Raw genomic sequence first — 17,533 nt, 5'->3', positions numbered from 1 at the left:
TCAAAAGTCTCTTCAAAAGGGCAGCAAAATTAGCCTTAAATAGCATTTCTTGGATTGCTTCTAACAATGGCAGTAAGGCCAAAGCTTCTAGTCTTGTTAGAAGCGGTTTCTTTACAACTTGTTTTTATCCTGCCAGAATAAGCCAACAAAACTTGAAAATGTGTTTTCATTAAGGCTAAAGACCATGTTTTAGCTGATATCTCCCGCAAGGGGAGAACAATCTGCAAATTTGTTTCTTACATCTCTCTTTAGCTTTCTGCTCCTAAGGCAAAAAACAAGGGGGTTTTGTTTGTATTTATCCAGGACCTTGTGCCTTCACTTAGCACAAGGAACCTATCAACAAAAATGTGTGTTTCCTAAGTTCTGCCTTTCACTGCAAACAATCAAACTTTTTATTTATTTATTTATTTATTTATTTATTAAAGATTTTATTTATTTATTTGACAGAGAGAAACCACAAGTAGTCGGAGAGGCAGGCAGAGAGAGAGAGAGGGAAGCAGGCTCCCTGCTGAGCAGAGAGCCCGATACGGGACTCGATCCCAGGACCCTGAGATCATGACCTGAGCCGAAGGCAGCGGCTTAACCCACTGAGCCACCCAGGCGCCCAACAATCAAACTTTTAAAGAGACGTTCATTTACCAAGAGCCATAATCAAGATTTAAAAAAAAAAAAAAAAAAAAACAACTTTGAAATTGAACAAGCAGAAATATCAACTATTTTGCACATCTTCTTCCCTGGCAGGTGACATTCACCTAACTTTGTTCCAGACATGATATCATCTCCAGGGTGTACCCTGTGCCAAACGACTGCATGCTTTTGCCCCAAACGGTGGTTTTGTGCAGACTTACAAATACGACCCGAATAGCTGTGAGCCGGCCTGCACATCCACAAACAGGTCAGAGCAGATTTGAGTTACACAACTCCCCGGCCGAGGGAGCCTGGTCCCCCCGTGGCCAGCTGGAGAGTTTACATTTGTCAATTACTTCCTTCAGGGCCTGGCTCAAGATTCATTTCCTCCAAGACTCCCTCTTCTACGAACTCACTTCGCTCAGCCATTCCCTCCTCCCACATCTGCTTATTACTCATCTCATACTCTTTGTTCTGCTCTGCCACGTACTGTTGTGTTTTACCTCGTGATCATTCTCTGAATTTTTACTTTATCCTTCAGCTAAATTAAAACTGCCTTGCAAGTAGGGCCTGTCTGCTCCTTGTGTATGCTCCCGTGGCACTTAAGTACAGTGCTACACGTGTAATGGTTTCCTAATAAAAGAGGAATGTTTTGTGGTTGTCGGGTTGGGCTTGGGATCCTGCCTTTGCCTTCTGTTCCTGAAACCCACAGTCAGTGCTCTGACATTCACAGGTTTTCCCAGGTCTGCTCTAGTGACAGGATGTCACTTTGGCCTATTCCTCTCTGACCCCAGAAATTTCTCTCCTGACTTCTCGTGGATTCGATCGTCCAGAGGTTAGATGGTCCACAATCGGGAAGGCAGGGGTGAGGAGGCCGGGAGAAACCAAGTCTGTGCAGAGGGATATTAAGTGGACAGCACAGGATCCAAGAGGGGAGGGCAGGACACCTGTAAGTGGCAGAGGGGACAGTGTTAGCAGGGGCTGGGGGGCGGGGCTGGAGAGGTAGTTGGGATAGGACACAGCAAAGAGCTTCAGATCTTTGGAGAAGGCTCAGGCTGGGGACGAGCTGGGGACAGTCTAGAGCCAAAGTGTTCAGAATCGATGTGGATTTGAAGAAGAGGCAGAGGTACAGTCTAGCATGTCTGAAATAAAGATGCAAGGTCTCATACATTCCTAGGGGATACATGACAACATACTGGGGCAAATATGAACCCACAGGAGAGACCAGGCACTTTTTCTGGGATGTCTATTTTACTATACAATTTAGGAATCTTCTAGTTGCAAACGAAGTAGCCTAATAAGCAAACCCACCCTGCCCTTTGTTGGAGCGGTGCACTTAACCCCAAGGTCTATGAAGCTTCAGGTACGGCTGGATACGGCGCTCCAGTTACATTGCCAGAGCTCTAGCTTTCTCTCTTTCTGCCCTGCTTGGCTTTCTTCGTGTGTAGGCTTTCTCCAAGTTGCATTTGTTTGCTGGCAACTCCACATCCTTATATACCTTGCTGAGCCACCCAGAAAAGGAAAAAGAACTTCTCTGGGGTTCCTGCCTGGCTCAGTGGTAGAGCATGTGACTCTTGATCTGAGGGTTGTGAGTTCAAGCCCCATGTTGGGTACAGATTACTTAAAAATAAATTTTTTAAGAAAGGAAAAAAAAAAAAAGGCACTTCTATCCATACACCTATTAAAGAAAGAGGTTGCTGTTGGACCTTGATGGAGATACGTGCCAATGGACTACGATGGTGAGCCCTACCTGGGTCAGCAGCCTGTGAACAGGGATCAATGCCATGGTCAAGAATGCTGACTCCACAGCCTTGGTGCAGCAGGGGACTGGGATTTCTCCCAAGGACAGGATGCTAGAAGACAAAAACCTCATGTCCACGACATATCCATATTCTGTAGTCAAACACGTGTATATTCAAATAAACCCACTGTGGGCCACCCGCAGGGGCGGGGGACATGGTTTACTTTATTTCTGTTGATTAACAGAACTTTGATGAAAAGGTCTGAGGAACACTGATCAACATATAAGCCTTTTCAAACCCACAGCTACTGGGTGGAATCAGGTGTGATTGTACTTACCGCACCGGCTGGGCCTTTCAGAGAGAGGCCAGACAGTGTTTGTGGACATTGTAAAATTAGAGAGTGTTACAAACAAAACAGATGAATATAGGGGAACAGAAGGAAAAATAAAATAAGGTGAAGTCAGGGATGGAGACAAACCACAAGAGACTCTTAACTACAGGAAACAAACTGAAGATTGCTGGAGGGGAGGCGGGTCGGGGGTCGGGGTAACTGGGTGACGGGCATTCCAGGGCACCGGATGGAAAGAGCACTGGGCGTTCTGTGCAACTGACAAATCCCTAAACTCCACCTCTGAAACTAATAATAAAGTGTGTGTTAATTAAATTGATTTTAAATTAAAAAAAAATTAAAGGGTGTTTTTCCAATTTCATGGACAGCATCAATCTCCCTGCTCCTTGTATTAGACAGACCTGAACGGTTGACTTGTGGGCAGTTGTGGTAAGAGCCAATCATGGGTGTTGCTACCATTTCACTCCAGTGGAATGGACACCTTAGAAAATGACAGGTGACAGGACTGGAGAAGCACCTGGAGAATTGGGCAGGAGCAGGAAGAACTGGCATGGGGAAACACGTTGCTCTGGTCAGCACAGGACGTATCCTACTGCTCTGATCTGCACATGCATGGCCTGCTAAGCACCTACTCCACCAGGGGTTTCATGCTCCCCAAGTAAAGGGAAAACCAGAAGGAAGGAGTAGCAGATGCGGTCAGTGCCCCACGTTTATCCCTTTACCTACCACTTCTAACAGGAGACCACCAGACTTCCGGCTTCCACCACCTCCACTTCTTGCCCAACCGTGGGCCTCCTGGCTGTGCTAGCGTGGCTGGCTGGAAGTGCTGGTATCATTTCTCTTACTGCAGCCCTTAGCCAGTGCCTGCCTGGCAGGAGCTGAAGAAATACCCCATCTCCTCATCTCATCTTTCAGATGATGTTCCTCTGAGGTATGTTCTACACGGGCTCTCAGAACGTGCCCATGGGACTAAGTTCCAGTTGTTCACAGTAGCAGCTGATCTGGAAACACATCGTTTGTGGTCTGGCACCCCTTCCTTGCATCACTCCCTCCCATACTTCTATCACTTAAATGAATTATTTGTACTTGAACCTTTATCTCACAGTCAACTTGAGCGGTGGAGGGGGGGCACGCCACACCCAAGTCAAGATTGAGCTTTCTGGTAAAGGCTTGGAATCTTTCCTTAGATGAGTGAAGGCTTTCTGTCAATTTGGACAGGAATGGTGGGCCCATTATGCAAATATTCGCTATGTCTCTGTAGATTCACTTGGTTATTAACCCTTAGGAGTTAGGGCTATTCTGAGGTTATGGAACCACGGAGAGCTGATATGACCCTATAATACCTATTGGTTAGTTATTGTTAATAACAGTAGTGATCCACCATAATAATAATCCCTTGTTATTACAGTTCATGCATCCAGGAATTGGTTGGGGCTGGCTGATCCAGACCGGACTTGCTCATGCAGACACAGTCAGTTGGGGGCTCTTACAGGCAGAGCCTAGCAGGGGTCTTTCCTCACAGCCTGGGGCCAGTCAGCCAGCCTGGGCACATTCTCTTCTTGGCAGTGGCAGAGGTAGTACCATGTCCAACTGAGCAAGGGCATTTCTGAGCCTCTGTCTGCATCCTGAATGTGAGCGTCCTTTGGCAGATGTAAATCAAATGGTCAAACTCAGAGTCAAAGGGCAGAAAAATCTATTCTTCCCCCCTTGGTGGGGGGTAGGAAATCTGCAGGGTCACATGGCAAAGGACAGGAGAGAGGGAAGAATGAGGAACTGAGGCCAAATCTACTCAGCACCTAAACATTTGTCCTTCTAAGAACACTTTTCTATTTGTCCCCAGGAAAAGTTCTGCAGAAAACACTTGGCTCTCATCAATTAAAAAAAAAAAAAAAAGATTTGAGAGAGAGCAAGCTTGCATGCACAAGTGTGAGTTGGGAGGGGGGCAGAGAGAGAAGCAGGCACACCGCCCCCCCAGCAGGGAGCCCGATGCAGGGCTCCATCCCAGGACCCCAGGATCATGAATGGAGTCAAAGGCAGACGCTTAACCCACTGAGCCACCCGGATGCCCTCTCATTAATTTTTATAACATGTAAATTACATATTACATTCTGACTTGGCCTCTTTTTCTTTTTTTTTTTTTTTAAGATTTAATTAATTTATTTGACAGAGAGAGATCACAAGTAGGAAGAGAGGCAGGCAGAGAGAGAGGGGGAAGCAGGCTCCCTACTGAGCAGAGAGCCCAATGTGGGGCTCAATCCCAGGACCCCGGGATCATGACCCAAGCCATAACCCACTGAGGCTTTAACCCACTGAGCCACCCAGGTGCCCCTTGGCCTCTTTTTCTTAAGGATTTTCTATGCTTTTTTAAAATCTCTTATACAGTAAACCTGTTCTTATTAATTTAAAATGAATCTAATGAAGGTGTCCATCTGAACTTGCTTTCATACCGAACTAATGAATCTGCAGTGAAGTGTGTATTTCAGTAGCGGAAGCATAAAAGGAATAAGAAATTAGCAAGCAGGAGCACTGCTTCAAGACAACACATACACTGCCGGAAGTGTGTAATCGGAGGATTTCTTTTCATGATGAATCAGACAGCCTTACTTCTGAAACCTGACACGGACCATCTTTAGGCCTTCCCCAGACATGCTGAAATGGCAGGAAAATGGAAAAATCCATCATCAGTATTCATGCTCGTCCTTTTTTGTACGCTCTGTCCATCAGAGGAAGAGAAAAAAAAGTTTTATGACTCATTGTTTTTCAAGGATGCTGCTTCCTCTACAGTTTTACAGGTGGTTTTTGGATAAGATCTTCTCCTTGTTTATATATACTGCCCACTGGAGTTCTTTTTATATCCCAGGTCTGTACGTTTAAGGGCCCATCAGCAAACTTTGTAGGACTATTTTTCTGCCCCTCAATTACGTTTGGTGCTTTGAAACTGACCTGATATGCAAAAGAGGAAGAAAATGTATCTAGATTCAGCTGATGCCATTAAAAACGATCCTACTGTTTGACCTATCCCTCTGATAACCTTTCAGGATAGTTCGGTGTCCCCAGATTTGCTCTTTGGGATGGCCTTTGGCCATTTCTGAAGGGGTAGGCTTCTGGGGTTCTCTAGGGAATTGTCCCATAATCTGTGGGAGCCCAGGAAGGAATCTTACAGTAATTTTGCTACAGTGAAACATTTGCCTTGAGGCCAGAATCAAAAATAGCAGTTGGAAGGACATCTGGAAAGGGGGGCACGGTGTGGGAGTGCAAGAGAGCTGGAGAAGGAGAGCTTTTCACATTTGGATAAAAATACTAGCTCTAAGGCAAAACTGAGACAGGGCTGGCATCTCCGACCCTTGAAACGATCCCATATCCTCAGACTTGGCTCTCCAAGCCGTGATTTCAGTGCTCAGAGCACTGACCGGGGTCAGCGCACCACACTTGGCAACACACAGCGAGCACCAAGATTCCTGGATGGTGACCAACAGCCCTGGCTTCTCTTCCCACCACCCCGAGAAGCCCAGAGAGGCGGCTGCTCCTCCCGCAGCCGGTTAGCCTCCAACATGCAGACCAGTTTGCTGGAGTAACTTGAAACTGAAGGACTCCTCTGAGCCCTCTGAAAACTTCGGGGAAGAGATGCTCCAACTGTAACCAACAAGTGTCACTGCAACCCAGGACTCGGATTACAGGAGGTCTGAGCTGGAGCCCAAGAGAAACACATCATCAGGACAGAAGACATGGAGACGGTCCATCTGCAAAGACAGCCTCGGGCGAGCCATACCGCTGAGCCCTAGTCCTAGCGCCCTTGAGAAATTTCCTTCCTTGTGAGTTGTGACTCTCAGAAGAGGGCTTAAATGACACTGTGGGACTTCTCAGTCTAGGTCATAAGCAGACTTGCAGCTTCTGCCTGGGCAAAGGGAGATACTCCTCTGGGACAACTCCCCCCCCCCCCCAACTCAGCCACCAGTCCATGGTGAACTCAAGCCGCATGGAGAGTCCACGAGCAGGGATTCTAGCGGGCAGCCCAGCTGTATTCCCCCATTGACGGCCAACATCAACTCTCACTTCAGAGAACTCCAGCTGCCACTCGACGGCAACCACATGAACTGTCCCAAGAAAAACCGCTCAGCTGAGAGCACGGAACACCCAACAGGAGATCATGGGATAATAATGTTATTATTAAGCCATTCAATTCGATGGTGTATATAACCCAGCAATAGGTAACTGGAAGTTATACACGTATACGCATGGCCATACACCCTGACGGATGGACATAGCCACGGATGGATTAGTTGAATGTTTTTTTATTTACTCACTTGTTCATTGATGCAGTAAGTATCAAGGGGCATACACGGGCCAGGCACTGTGCTAGTCTCTGGGAACGGAGTGGTGAACAAATTAATTATGGTCGCTGCCTCCAAAGAGTTGATGGGCAGGGGGGACAGACAACGAACAAGCACATGCACAATCGTAGGACTGTAAGTTATGTCAAGTTTTAGGCTAAAAAAAAAAAAAAAAAAAAAAAGACCTTGGTGCTGTGCCTGAACGAGAGAGGGAGACCCACCCTAGCCTGGGTGATCAGGAAAAGTTGCTGTGAGGTGATGGTTTTGAAGTGGACAGCTGATCTATAAGAAGGAGCTAGCCCTGGTGGGGTGGGGAGCACAAAGAGCTTTCTAGAATAAGGGAATACGGCAGAACCTAAAGGAGGAAGGAGCCTGGGGTATAGGGAGGAACAAGAGAAAGCAAGCATGGTCGGGCTGGAGTTATTCTCAGGGAGAGAGGCTGGCGCGGGAGACCTGGGCCGTGGTGAGCAGGCTTGCAGGCTGTTGGGCAGGCTTGTAGGCTGTCCGGGAGGAGTTTGGAGTTTCTCCTAAATGCAATGGGAAACCATTAAAGGCTTTTAAACAGGAGTGTCAAGATCCAATTTACATGTTAAAAAGGTCACCCAGGCTGTCTGGTGGCTAAGGATTAGAAGGGGGCAGGAGGTACAGGGAGGCCCTCATCAGGGTTAGAAGACAGAGGCCTGGGACACTCCAGTCAGAGCCCTCAGAGGCACCACGTGGCACCTGCTTCCCGCCCTGTCGCTGGGGCCACCACTCGTCAAACAGCCCCAGCTACAGCCATCCTAAGGCCAGTTGCTCCACGGAGTGCACTTCTGATTGATGACAACCGCCACAAGCCCATCAGTTCTCATTCAGAGGATCTAAATCGTTTTCAGCAATGCAAACAGGACCCTTGTTCCCGCTTGACACGCCAACAGCACTTAGCGCCGACCCAGCCCAGCGACCCAGCCCAGCGAGGCGGTGTGTTAAGCAGCGCTCCCCAAGCCCGCCCAGCTCATCCACCTCTCTCTAGCGCGCCCCATCATTTGACAGAGGCCCCCATGCCATTGGTGGTGGTGGTGGTGGGGGGGTGCATAGAAACATCACCACCCGCCACAGCAAATCCTGTATCTTGGGACTCCTGAGGACTGAGGTGCCAATCCAGGGGGTTGACCAGATTTCCCGCCCGCCCGGATGAGGCAGCGTTTCCTGACCAAGGTGCCTGCTAGAACCAGTCCCGACGGGGTCCTTGTGCTGTTACCTGCGCTGTGAATAAAAGGGAACCCCAGTAACGAAAGCCCCCAGTTCCCAGATCCTAGAGAAAACCTGCCAATAGTTTTTATTCCCCAAAATTGTCCTTACAAAGACATCTAGCTCTGCATGTTCCGTTTCCCTCTGACTTTCTCAGGATTTACAGACTGTACTTTCACAGAAACCGCCAGCCACATCTGACCAAAAAACCCTGCCTATGTATAACCAAGCGTGCAAGGCAGGCACTGAACAGAGCCTTCTGGGGAGCGGATCCTGCGCCCATGCCCAACCCTCCCCTCCGCCCCGCTTCCCGCAGGTCTCCCACCTCCCCCAGCACCATCTGCCCACTGTCTGCCGGAAGTCTGGGAGTCAACCTTGACCTTCTCCTCCCCTCTTCCTCCCTACCACCCCTCACAGAATACCCTTCCAAACCGCTCACTTGGTTCCTTTTGCTCAGGGAGTTCAGGACGTTGCCAACAGCTGTCTCTCCAGTCTCTGCATCCAGGCTCCTGCCGCCTCCTCACCACCTCCCCTGCCTCCTCACCACCTCCCCTCTGCAGCTGCCGTACGGGATCCACTGTATCCCTCAACCCTGCTTTCTCCCAATGCCAGGCCTTGTCCCACGGAGTCAGCGAACAAGGTTCCACGGGCCTGGTGCCTGTTTGGTAAATAGAGTGCTTCTGGCACACATCCCCACCTGATCGTTTGTGTTGTCCACAATACAACATGGAACGTATAACACTCAACAGCGGCGCAGAGGCAACAGACTCCACGGCTCGCAAAGCCTCAAATATTTACTATGTGGTTCTGTATAGAAGAGCTTTGCTGTCCCTGCTATGTACCATTCCTTTGGCCTGAACGTTCCCCTCCTCTGTCCTTTTGCTACATCCACTCCTTCCCTCCCTTTATTTGCTAACACCTACTTAGCCTTCAGCTCTTAGCCTAGTGATAACTTCCTCCAGGAAGTCCTCCCTGACCACACCTCATCCCCTCTACAGGTTTTTCTAACACTCCAGTTGCGTGTCACAACAATAACTACATCTGCCCAGCGGTGTCTCCCACTAGACTGTGGGCCCCTTGAGGAGCTGGAGGCTGGGTCTGCCTTGGCCTGCGAGCCCTGGGGCAAGAATATAAATAAAGTCCCATATTCTATTTGTTCAAATATTTAAGCATCAGACACTACATTGCAAATGCCAAGCTAACATAGTTAAAGAATATGTCTTTATATTCTTACCCTGACAAGTATTCCTTCATATGTGGTGAAAAATACATGGAAAGCTAGGATTCTGAGGGGATTAAAAGTTGGCAAAATAGTAAAGACAATTATTATGAATGAGTGTTCCACTAATAGACCAGTCATATTTAGATGAGTCATGAAAATGGCACACAATTTAAGAACTAGCGTATATTTTACCAGATTTATTTTTCTTGTCTTTGTTTCAGCTTAACCACTAATTATGTCACTATAATCTGATTTTTACACAATGTGTGTTAGGTTGCTCATAATCTAAAGGATTAAAAATAAAATTAATTGTATTGAAAGTACAAACTTTGGGTTATTTTCATCAAAAGTAAATTGAAATAGGGGCACCTGGCTGGCTCAGTCAGGGGGGTGTGCGACTCCTGATCTTGGGAGCAGAGATTACTTAAAAATAAAATCTTGGGGGGAAAAAAAAAGCAAATTGAAGTAAAAATAAGCAAATCACAATTATATATGCTGTTCTTCTAAATTATTAAAAACTAGAGCTTAAAAGGCTATAAATATAATTAATAAATTAAAACTATCCAAAGCTATATTTTCATTTCATAAGAATGAAATCTTAGTAAATATATACAGATAAAAGGATTGCAATTCTAGCATGCAATTTCTACCAGAGGACGATGGAGAGTTGGTATCATTCTTCATGTGCTATTTCTAGACCTACACAGGCACAAGCAGGAACTGTTTAATACAGTTAATATCATATTATTTCACAAGTACCTTTAGAACTAGGAATTAAAAGAATCCAACGAGAAGCAAGGAAAAGGAACTTCAGCCCCACTGGAAAACCATCCTTTGTTTTTTGTTTTTTTTTTTAAAGATTTTATTTATTTATTTGACAGAAATCACAAGTGGATGGAGAGGCAGGCAGAGAGAGAGAGGGAAGCAGGCTTCCTGCCAAGCAGAGAGCCGGATGTGGGCCTCTATCCTAGGACCCTGAGATCATGACCTGAGCCGAAGGCAGCGGCTTAACCCACTGAGCCACCCAGGCGCCCCAAAACCATCCTTTGTTTTGCAACAATTTATTGCCTTCGTGCAGAAAGAAATTTTGACAATTTACTTGCCTTTTCTCTTACCTGAGCCCTTCCACTGCTCACAGGTTCCCTACCCGCCAAAGAAGTATCCCTCTCCGGTATCAGCAGTGGCACAACCCACATTTTTGTGGCACTGACACTTCGTCTTTAGTCTTTCCAACCTTAAGGACACAATGCCAGGAGGGAGCAAAGAGCTTTCCTGGGGCCCACATGGCATGGGCTCCAAGGAGAGCTGCTCCAAGTTCTAGGCCACGCTGAGCCAAAGCCGAGCCCAGGGGCCCACACAGTCTTTCGAGTCTGTTTCTCTATGTGTTTGTAACCTGCACCGCCATCTCAAGTGAGCTCTTTCTCACCTGAGCTCTTACCCACGGTCATTTCCCTACTTCTTAACCACTGAGCCTGGCACAGACCAGTCAGGCACTAATACAAAATGACTCCTCTCTGGCCTGACCACCATTCGTGTAGCTGACTACTGGGTGGGTGGGGTGGGGTGGGGGGTCAGCAAACCTTTCCTGGAAAAGGGCCAGATGGTGAATAGTTTGGCCCCTTGGCCAGGTCACCTTGTTGCAAACATTCAACTCTGCTGTTGTCCTACAAAAGCAGCTGTAGACAGTATGTCTGCCAGTGTGACCACGCTCCAAGAGGACTTTATAGAAACAGGAGGTGGGCCAGATTGGACCAGTGGGTGGCAGTTTGCCAACCCCTCCACTAGAGTACAGGAGAACAGGGATAGTGCGGAAGGAGAGGAGGGACAGGTGGACACTATCTAGGAGGCGTCATTGCTAGGAGCTGGTCACCCCTAAGGACATGGCCAGCCTACTCTGATGGCATTCGTGACTATGGTACTGGGAGTCTCAGCTGAAACTGCCAAGGGGTGCTGAAGGCATCCTCCCGCTGGCTCTCCTTCCTCTGGGCTGTTTCTGCTTCCCGGCTTTGTCACCTTGACTGCCGGTCTTTCTACAGGCATCTGCTTTCCCGTCTAGCTCAGCGCTTCTCCAGCCTGGCCGTGCATTAGAATCGCCCAGGGTCTTGACGAGAAAGACCAGTCTGGACTCTCCCAGGTGTGTTAGTCTGCTTGGGCTGCTGCAACAAAATACTGCAGACTGCGTGGCTTAAACAACAAATGTATATTCTCACAGTCCTGGAGGCTAGGAGTCCAAGATCAAGGTACTGTCAGGGTTGGCGTCTGACACGGCCTTTCTCCATGGTTTGCAAATGGCCACCTTCTTGCTATGTCCTCACATGGCCTTTTCCCTGTGCGAACACTGGCAGAGAAAACAGGAGCTGGTGTCTATTTCTTTAAAGAATACCAGTCCTATCAGATTAGGGCCCCTCTCTTGTGACCTCGTTTAACTTTAATTACCTCCTTAAAGGCCTTATCTCCAAATATAGTCCCATTCCCATGTAAAGCTTCAATGTAGGAATTGGGCTGGGGGCACCTTTGGGTCCTGGGATGTTGTGATTTATAAAAAAAATATATATTTGGCCCACTGTTCCTGGTACATGGCTCCTAAAACCCTTGCAAAGAGCCCTTTTGTAAAGGGGTACCTTTTGTTACAATATTTAGTTTTTCCTCAGATCCTGAAATAGCTTCAGAGCCCAAAGTGAGTGTCTTTTGTTATTCATAACAAGCCCCTTTCAACCACACTGAGTTTATGTTAATGAGGTGACTTTTGGAAAGCCCCTAAGGATGGGGGCTGGTTGCCAGGGGAACCAACCAAGATGAGTGGGCTGGCACTTTCAGCCTCCCATTTCCACCCCCCACACTATCTCTGGGTAGGGGAGAGGGGCTAGAGACTGATTAAATCACTGGCCATTGGTGATTTAACACAACCATGTCTATATAGTGAACCCTCCATAAAAATCCGAAAGGATGGGCTTCGGAGAGCTCCTGGGTTAGTAAATAAGTATGCATCCGTGTGCTGGAAAGGGAAACTCCAAACTCCCCTGGGACAGAAGCTCTCGTGCTCAGGACCCTTCCAGACCTTGTCCCATGTATCATTTCATTTGGCTGTTCTCATTTGTGTCCTTGAATGTTCTTTGTAATAAACCAGTCATGTAGTAAGCAAGCTGGTTTCCCGGGTTCCGCGAGCCGCCCTCCCCAATGAATCAAGCCTGAAGAGGGGAGTCTGGGAAGTTTAGATTTGTAATTGATCTGTCAGAAGCACAGGGGACAGTCTGGACTTGCAACTGACATCTGAAATCGTGGCGGGGGGGGGGGGGGGTCCTATAAACCTGACATTTTCTCCGGTGTCAGAATTAAGCTATAGGACATGCAGCGGGTATTACAGAATTGCTTGATGTATGAAAACCCCACACATCTGGTGTCCAAAGTAGTGTAGTATTGAGAATAGAGACTCCAGAGATGTATTTTTCCTTTCTAAGTCCATCATACCAGGTTTGGGGATTAACTGGTTTCAGATGGGGTCCACATACACATATACACTGCTCTGCGCAGCTGAGAAGCCACTCAGATCTGATATTCTTCTGGTTCTGATCTTATTATCAGCCCAGCTCGGAAAGAGAACTGGATGGGATGGGAAAGGTGGCAGAAGCAGGCTCATTCGGTTGGCGGGAACTCCATGGAGGAAGAGGTCGACAGGGAAAGGGGCTGCGTCTGGCTTGGTCATGTCGACCTTCAGAGATGCCAGTGGAGAGTCACACGCCATCAGCAGGTTTGGGATTGAGAGGTCTCAGCTACAAATAAAGATTTTTTTAAGTCTTCATCAGCAGAGAGGGGGGAACTGAGTACCTGGGAGTGAAGGAATGGGAGAGGAGGGTCAGAAATGGAAACCTGGAGAATTTTAGCTCTTGAGACAGGGAGAAACAGTTTCCAGCGAACAAGACTAGCCAGGAGCCATCGGAGTTAGTTGAAAAACTAGAAGAGGCACTAAAAGGGAGGAGAAAATTATAAAATGTAACCAAGGAGCTAGGTTTAAAAGCTTAAGCATCTCCTGGATTTGACAGTTAGGAGGCATGGGCAACCTTTGTGCGATGTCTGGGACCTGCCAATACCCTCGCTTTGTCCCTGCTCTCAGCCCTGGGAGTTTGACCTGTATGGGCAGCATCAGCGGATTTTCTGGGCTTCTGGCTTGGCCAGTGGGGAATAGTAACAGGAAATCAGAGGGAGAAAGGAGAGAAGGGTCGAGGTATGGATCTCATCTGGCTCCCTTGACGTAGGTCAACATGGCCGGCCTGCATTCCTCCTGAAGGCCACCACGATTGAAGGGTGGTCCTGTCCATGCAGTACACTCTCAGCCTGTGCTCCCAGAAAGCCTCCCTCCCCTTCCCCTGCAGGCCTAGGATAATGACAGCTTCCCTGGTGTTACCAGCCCTTGGGGTGCCACACTATTCTTTTGGCTTCAGTATCCTGTCAGCATCTCTGTAAACAGTCCCTATATTAAACCCTCCTCAAATTACTCTATTTGTGCCCTTTGTTTCCTGCTAGGATCTTGACTGATGTAAGACACAATCCAAATGGCAGTGGGTTGGGGAGTGAGTGGGAGTTTAGAATATGCATTATTTTGAAAAGTACCATAGAAAAGTAAGATGATATAAAACTATGTGCTACTAGAATGAAAGAAAAATTATTTTACTTCAGATTAAAAATATACAGAGAGAGAGTAATAGGGACACCCAGGTGGCTCAGTCAGTTAAGCAGTTGACTCTTGGTTTCAGTTCCGGTCATGATCTCAGGGTCCTGGGATTGAGCCCCAACGTGGGGCTCTGTGCTCAGCACGAGGTCTGCTTGTCCTCCCCTGTGCTCCCCCCACCCGACCTTGCTCTCATGCGACCTCTCTCTCATAAATAAGTCTTTTTCTTTATTTTAAAGATTTTTATTTCTTTATTTAACAGAGAGAGAGAGAGACATCACAAGTATACAGAGGCAGGCAGAGAGAGGGGGAAGCAGGCTCCCTGCTGAGCAGAGAGCCCGATGTGGGGCTCGATCCCAGGACCCTGGGATCATGACCTGAGCCGAAGGCAGAGGCTTTAACCCACTGAGCCGCCCAGGCGCCCCTCTCATAAATAAATCTTAACGAAGCAGAAGATGAAATGTCTTTGGTTTTCCATCCCAATCCCTCTTTTTTCTTCATAGAGGCCACTGCTCTTATGAATCAGGTATGAAACCTTCTAACCCTTTAAAATATATATACTTTATGCGACGCCTGGGTGGCTCAGTTGGTTAAGCAGCTGCCTTCGGCTCAGGTCATGATCCCAGCGTCCTGGGATCGAGTCCCACATCGGGCTCCTTGCTCCGCAGGGAGCCTGCTTCTTCCTCTGACTCTGCCTGCCACTCTGTCTGCCTGTGCTCACTCTCTTTCTCTGAAAAATAAATAAATAAAATCTTAAAAAATATATATATATATACTTTACTATTAGTATGTGTATTTTAGAATTTACCTAAAGGCTGCCATACTAGATCACTCAGCAGATCCTTTCTTTCCTCCATATACATTGTTGAGAACAAGCCATGTTGATATTTACAGAGCCCCGTTATTCATTTCAAGTGTTGCCCAGTATCTCATTTTTAAAATCTATTTATTCTGTTAATGGACATTTTTAGGAATCCAGTTTTCCTACTATAAAACAATACTGTAATGAATATCTTTGTACCTTTCTCCTGATAGGAGGGTTTGTCCAGAGTATATAGATAGGAGGGAAATTACTGATCATGGGGTTTATATATTTTTAACTTTACTAGGCGTTACAAATTGACAACCTCTCCAAGTAGTTCTCCAAACTCCTATAAGCAGTGGGTTCAAGTTCTTGTTTCTTCATTTCATGGTCAACATTTTACATTATCAGAGTCTATAATTTTTGAAAATCTGTTGATTGCAAAATCAGTATACAAAAACCAGTATCCAACTGTTGCTATTAAATATAAATGTACTGGAGCACCTGGGTGGCTCAGCCAATTAAGCATCTGTCTTTGGTTCAGGTCATGATCCCGGGGTCCTGGGATCAAGCGCCATGTGTCAAGCTCCCTACTCAGCAGGAAGTCTGCTTCTCCCTCTGCCCCTGTTCTTTCTCATACACTTTCTCACTCAAATAAATACATAAAATCTTAACATCACATATATAAATACATATATGTATATGTGTATATATACATATATGTATTTTCAGAGTGACTAACACGCACACGGTATGACATTCAGAAGGTACGAGAGCATATGCAGTGGAAAGTGACTCCTCCCCATTCTGTCCCTTAGCCACCAAAGCTCTGCCTGGTTATTGGTTTCTTCTGTTCTTCAGATACATTCTGTAGTTAAATCTGTGCAACACTACACTAAAATAATTGTTGGGGGTCACCTGGGTGGCTCAGTGGGTTAAAACCTCTGCCTTCGGCTCAGGTCATGATCCCAGGGTCCTGGGATCAAGCCCCGCATTGGGCTCTCTGCTTGGCGGGGAGCCTGCTTCCCTCTCTCTCTCTACCTGCCTCTCTGCCTACTTGTGATCTCTGTCAAATAAATAAATAAAAATCTTTAAAAATTCATTTCACCATAAACCCTGTTTCCTCAGATTGTATAATCCCAGGTTTGAGTGACAACTTGAAAAGCTCCCAATCCTGGACTTCTCACCTCCCAAGATCCCATCACAACTGTCATCAGGAGCTTTGAGAACCTCTACATTAAGTTCTACTGTCCTAGGGTTTCCAATGAAGCTTGTGGACTAGGTTCTTTTATCCATCATGGTACAGTCCAGAAAAATAGTCCCTGCTGTATGTACTTCAAGAGGAAGGGGTTTAACACAGGGAATCAGAGGCTTTCCCAACTCTAAGTTGCAGGAGGGATGGAGGTTAGGAACCTTTCGGAGAAGCTGGAGGTGCAGCTTCTTCCTTCCACAAGGAAGCCACTGCCATTGATCTCAGCTGCCTGTAGAGCAGATTCCTGGAGGCAAAAATCCCACATCAGCCATTCCTCCTGCGGCTGCCCATGATACCCCCAGAAAACAATGGCTTCTCCTTTCTTCTCTACCAAGTATCATGCAAGTGCCTCTCATCAGTAGAGTCTCAATAGGCCATATTCTCTTGTGGAAAAAGAGCCAGTGCCCAGAAAGGCAGACAGGGTACCAAGGATCCACAAAAGGCAACTTGCAGGGGTCCCAGTAAAATCCTCACCTTCTATACCAGATTACAACCAACTCTGTAATATTACATTCTGTCCCTGGTAGGGGCAGACACCATGAGAATTTGTGGGACAGCTATAATTTATGTCACAGATTTTATATAGGCCAACAACGACTAAGCACCTTTTTTTACCTTCCAAATGGCCCAGTAGGGGAGAAAAGATTTTGGGGAAAGTAACAGAAAAGGAAAGACAGGACCCAGTTCCCGTCCTCAAGGAAGCATCATTCATTCAACAAACTTTGAGAACCTACAGTGTGTTTGTATCAGAAACCCTAGGAAAGGAGAACTTGAGAGGGACACATAAATATGCAGCCAAAGGATAAAGATCTGCACAGGATGATGAACCTGAGAGACATAGAGATTGTTTATGGGTGGGAGAGAACACAGCTACAACTGTGCAAGTAATTTTTTTTTTTAAGATTTTATTTATTTATTTGACAGAGAGAGATCACAAGTAGGCAGAGAGGCAGGCAGAGAGAGAGAGGAGGAAGCAGGTTCCCTGCTGAGCAGAGAGCCCGACTTGGGACTCGATCCCAGGACCCTGAGATCATGACCTGAGCTGAAGGCAGCGGCTTAACCCACTGAGCCACCCAGGTGCCCCTGCAAGTAATATTTTAAACTAGATGGCGGATATACATTTGTGTATTTATTTTTACCTCCAGTTTTTCCTGTGGCTGAAATATTTCATTAAAAAAAAAAAGAAAGAAAGAAAAGAACCAGGCAGGGTCTCTGTCCTTGACCTTACATTTTAATGGGAAAGGTCCCTCTTTCTCGTATAAACACACACACACACACACACACACACACACACACACACACACACACACAC

At 46.9% G+C, this 17,533-nt stretch overlaps 1 long non-coding RNA gene across 4 annotated transcripts in view; it reads right to left on the bottom strand.

Moving 5' to 3' along the window:
• LOC132003897 (uncharacterized) overlaps positions 1-17,533 on the bottom strand; it is an 84,973-nt gene that overhangs the window by 27,680 nt on the left and 39,760 nt on the right. For 2 of the 4 annotated variants that reach the window (XR_009400358.1, XR_009400357.1), the window contains exon 3: positions 2,378-2,480. The exons of the other annotated variants lie outside the window; for them this stretch is intronic. This is a non-coding gene — a long non-coding RNA (uncharacterized LOC132003897). The remainder of the gene's footprint in view (positions 1-2,377; positions 2,481-17,533) is intronic. 4 annotated transcript variants of the gene reach the window in all.

The sequence above is a fragment of the Mustela nigripes genome, chromosome 16, assembly GCF_022355385.1.
Source record: "Mustela nigripes isolate SB6536 chromosome 16, MUSNIG.SB6536, whole genome shotgun sequence".
Taxonomy (NCBI): domain Eukaryota; kingdom Metazoa; phylum Chordata; class Mammalia; order Carnivora; family Mustelidae; genus Mustela; species Mustela nigripes.
This window is presented reverse-complemented; position numbering and strand designations above follow the sequence as displayed.